Below are 5403 nucleotides of genomic sequence, written 5' to 3'. Positions count from 1 at the left end.
TGGATCTTCTTGTCAGCCTCCTAACAGTGGGAGCAGAAGCTGGCTCTGATTCTGTTGCCTGCCTTTGGATCTCTTTCCCCCTTCTTGTCCAGCTTTAAGAGAAGAAGAGGTGCCTAGCCTTACATAGCCCTCATATGTGTGCCCAGTCATTTAGGTTTTAGTTAATTCCAGATGTAGTCAAGTTGACAACCAAAATCAGCCATCACAGCAGGAAACAAGTTTAAAGGGAAGGGGTATAGAACACTATGTAAACATATTACTATATAAACAACTTTTTTTTTCTTTTCTTTCTTTTTTTTTTTTTTTTTTGGTTTTTCAAGACAGGGTTTCTCTGTATAGCCCTGGCTGTCCTGGAACTCACTTTGTAGACTGGGCTGGCCTCAAACTCAGAAATCCGTCTGCCTCTGCATCCCGAGTACTGGGATTAAAGGCGTGCGCCACCACGCCCAGCTACTATATAAACTGCTAGTGTAGAAACTCCCTTTAAAAACACAAACACACCGGGCGTGGTGGCTTTAATCCCAGCACTTGGGAGGCAGAGGCAGGAGAATTTCTGAGTTTGAGGCCAGCCTGGTCTACAGAGTCAGTTCCAGGACAGCCAGGACTACACAGAGAAACCCTGTCTCAAAGAAACAAAACAAAACAAAACAAAAAACCCCCCAAAATTAAAAAATTTAAAAAATAAAATAACAAACACATAAACATTTAAATAGAGTTTCTGTTGGGACAATGCTTCCTCTAGGTGGCATAGGCTATCAAATAAAAGGCTCAGAACAAGGGATAGGTTACCTCATTTCAAGTTGTTGGCTAGTGTGTATCTCAAAAACACCTTTACCCAAACATTACAGGCCTTTACCATTGCTCTAGGTTACCCTCCAGAATTTGATGTTAGGACTCTGTTGTTGAAGCTCTCACACACTTGTATTACAGAATATGGGGAAACTAACCTGGAAGGTTTGTTCCTACTGGCTTGCTTTCCTAGTGCTGGAAGTTTCTATGCAAGCTGATGGGGTAGAAAAACAGTCTTACCTAGCTATTAACACTGAGAGCTACAGTAGCAACCATCCTGACAAGATATGCCCACTGGTGCAATAGTGACACAAATGTTATGGGAACTATTTTATTTCTTATTGGATTTAAAATTTGTTTTACAAGACAGAACTCATACCTGTTACAATTAACCGAACCAAAAATTCATAGGTAGCTAGATCATAGGCCTAAGAAAGAATCTAATACTATCATACTAAATGGACTTAGAGATAACATCCCTACTCCTCAGATTAGCACATCTCTCAAACCTCATCAGACTCTTTTTGCAATAGATGGCAATTAACACATCCACAAGTGGATAATATGCAAAGAATTAGAGACTGCTGGGTGCTTGTATCTATATTGGTCATCTGTATTATCCTTCTCCCTGACAAATTCAGAGATTTTACTGGGTAAGAGTGGGCAGAAAGATTGTAGTAGCCAATGTGTGGGAAGCCACATGTGCCGTTGCAGGGTGGCGTTGGCTACTGCTGGCCACCATGCATACATAGGCAGTAAAGTTTTTTTTTGCCAAGATGAGGTTTTGAGAATTAACCAATCAGATGAGAGACAAGTTAAGCAATCAGATGAGAGACAAGTTAAGCAATCAGATCAGAGACAAGTTAACCAATCAGATGAGAGACAAGTTAACCAATCAGATGTAGACATGCAAATGAGGTGGTAAGCATAACCCATGCATAACCAATCCGGGTGTGAGACACGCCTCTCCTAGGCCTATATAAGCAGCACCAGTTCTGGGCTTGGGGTCTCTTGGCCTCTGCAATCAAGCTCTCCCAATAAACGTGTGCAGAAGGATCCTGTTGCAGCGTCATTCTTGCTGGCGAGTTGGGTGCGCGGGCGCAAGACTGAAAATCTACAGTGATAGTATTTGGCAGACAACACAGTACCATTGCATGCGTGAGCTCACTGTGGCTGTGACTGCATGCACAAGACTAAGCCAGTCAATATTCCAGAGGGAATAAGGGAAGGGGTCATGAAGTCTAACACCTAGAGGAGGAACTCTTGCCAACAGATGGCTTCTGGGAGGGATCAGTTTTCTTTAGGAATGTGGCAAATGAGAAGCTACCTACCCATGCTCCAGTAGATAGTCCCACAGAAATAGCACTAAGTGGACTGACTCAGGGTTTGCTGTATCTTGCTTATTGTAAATCTGAACTTGACACATGTTAGAGTTATTTACTAAGAGGCACTCTGAATTGGGAAAATGCCTCCATAAGATCTGCCTACAGGAAATGAGTAGAGCAGATTTAAACTAGTAAATTTGCCTGTAGGAAAGTACCCAGCCCATTGTGGGTAATATAAATCCTCAACAGGTGGTCCTGGGTATACACATGAGAAAGTAGTCTAAGGATGCCAGTGCAGACCAAGTCAGAAAGCAGCATTCCTCAATGGCCCCTACATTAGCTCCTGTCTCCAGGTTCTTGCCTGATTTGAGTTCCTGCCCTGACTTTCTTCTACTGGATTATTACTTGGAAGTGTAAGATGAAATAAACCCTTTCCTAAAGTAAAATGTGAGTTTAAATCAAAGAACACATAAAGTTATGAGGGGGAAAAATAGTGGGTGTATAAAGAAGGAAATGGGGGAAATCTAATAATAACACATCATATGCAGCTATGAAATTCTCAAACAAAAAACAACGAAATTTAACTTTTATTTAAAAATACAAACCATTCTGCTCCTCTGAAGACACCACAGTCTCAAGGCCTCCAGATGATCCACTGCATACAGGGCAAATAACATCACAGTCTCAAGGCTTACAGGAGGTCCTCTGCAGGCAGGGCAACTGGGCAATAGACCCCACAGTCTGAAGGCATCCCAGGAAAACAGTGATAAGCAGATCAAGAGCTTGACTGCTCCTGTGAAGACAAAACAGACTGAAAGCCTCACAGGAGATCTGCTGGAGCCAGGGCCACAGGCCTACCAGGAGACTGGCAGCAATCCAGGGACACAAGAGGCAGGTACCAAACAGAGACACCCAGACCAGCTAATACCAGAGATAACCAGATGGTGAGAGGCAAATACAAGATCATAAGCAACAGAAACCAATACACTTTGGCATCATCAGAACCCCATTCTCCCACTACAGTAAGTCCTGAATACACCAACACACCTGAAAATCAGGAAGCTGGCCTAAAATTCTATTTCATGAAGATAATAGAGTTCTTTAAAGAGGATATAACTCAAGAAAAGGAATACATGAAAACATGAGTAAACAGGAAGAGGCCCTTAAAGAGGAAACAAATAAGTCACTTAAAGAAATAGAGGAAAACACAAACAGGTGAAGTAATTGAATAAAGCAGTCCAAGACCTAAAAGTGGAAGTAAAAACAATAAAGAAACACAAATGGAGGCAACCCTGGAAATGGAAAACCAAGGAAGGAGGTCAGGAATCACAGATGTAAGCATCACCAACAGAATACAAGAGATGGAAGAGAGAATTTCAGGTGTAGGCGATACATTAGAAGATACTGACACAACTGTCAAAGAAAATTCAAAACATAAAAAACTCCTAATCCAAAACATCCAGTAAATCCAGAACACAATGAAAAGACCAAATCCAAGAATAATAGGAATAGAGGAGAGTGAAGATTCCCAGCTCAAAGGACCTGAAGATTCCCAGCTCAAAAGACCTGAAAACATCTTCAACAAAATCATAGAAGAAAACTTCCCCAACCTAAAGAAAGAGATGGGCATAAACATACATGAAGCCTATAGAACATCAAATAGATTGGACCAGAAAAGAAAATCTTCTTGTCACATAATAATCAAAACACTAAATGCACAGAACACAGAGAGAATATTAAAAGCCGCAAGGGGAAAAGGTCAAGTCACATATAAAGGCAGATCTATCAGAGTTAAATCAGACTTCTCAACAGAGACACTAAAAGCAAGAAGAGCCTGGACAGTGGTCATGCAGACACTAAGAACACAATAGGCAGCCCATGCTACTATGTCCAGCAAAACTCTCAATCAACATAGATGGAGAAACCAAAATATTCCAGGTCAAAACCAAATTCAAACAGTATCTATCTACCACGTCAGTCCCACAGAGGATTCTAGAAGGAAAACTCAACACAAAGAGGGTACATACATTAAAGAAAAGGCAAGGTATTAAGCATCTCACAACAAAGCCAAAAGGAGAGAACCACATGCACATAAAGCCACCTACAATGACAAACACAACAGGAAGTAACAATCACCTGTCCTTAATAGCTCTCAATGTCAGTGGACTCAATTCCCCTAGAAAAGACATAAGCAACAGACTAGGTATGCAAACAGGATCCAGCATTTTGCTGCATATTAGAAACATGCCTCAATAACAAAGACAGATACTACTTCAGAGTAAAAGGCTGGGAAAAGGTCTTCCAAGCAAATGGTTCCAAGAAACAAGTTAGAGTTGCCATCCTAATATCCAATAAAATAGACTTTCAACTAAAAGTTATCAGTGAGATGAGGAAGGACATTTCATAGTCATCAAAGAAAAAAATCCACCAAGAGGAACTCTCAATTCTGAACATCTATACCACAAATGCAAGGGCACCCACATTCATAAAAGAAACTTTACTAAAGCTCAAAGCACACGTTGCACTCCACACAATAATAGTGGGAGACTTCAACACCCCAACCTCATCAATGGACAGATCATAGAAACAGAAACTAAACAGAGACACAGTGAAACTAACAGAGGTTATGAACCAAATGGATTTAACAGACATTTACTGAACATTTCACCCTAAAACAAAACAACATACCTCTTCTCAGAACCTCATGGTACCTTCTCCAAAACTGACCATATAATTGGGCACACAACAAGCCTCAACCAATACAAGAAGACTGAAATAATCCCATGCATCATATCAGACGATTACGAATTAAAGCTGGTCTTCAATAAGAACAAAAACTACAGTAAGCCCACATACCCATGGAAACTGAACAACTCAAATTGGTGATGCTTACCGCTGTAATTCCTGACCTCTTTCCTAGGTTTTCCATTTCCAGGGTTGTCTCCATTTGTGTTTTCTTTATTGTTTCTACTTCCACTTTTAGGTTTTGGACTGCTTTATTCAATTCCTTAATCTGTTTGATTGTGTTTTCCTGTATTTCTTCCTTCCATGGGGCCTTCCAACTATGGGGTCTTCAGAGGGGTAGAGGAGCTAAGCATCTGTTGCCCTGGCTGCAGTAGATCTCCTGTGAGGCCTTTAAACTGTTTGGTTTTCAGAGGAGCAGTCACCTTGTAGCCCTGTGTGCAGATGTTCTTCAGGGAGGCCTATGGACTGTGGTTTCTGTTCCCCTGTGTGCAGATGTTCTCCAGGGAGGCCTATGGACTGTGGTTTCTGTTCCCCTGTGTGCAGA

Source organism: Mus caroli, chromosome 5 (assembly GCF_900094665.2).
Source record: "Mus caroli chromosome 5, CAROLI_EIJ_v1.1, whole genome shotgun sequence".
In the NCBI taxonomy this organism is placed as follows: Eukaryota; Metazoa; Chordata; class Mammalia; order Rodentia; family Muridae; genus Mus; species Mus caroli.
The sequence above is the reverse complement of the archived record's forward strand: the minus strand, read 5'-3'. Positions refer to the sequence as shown.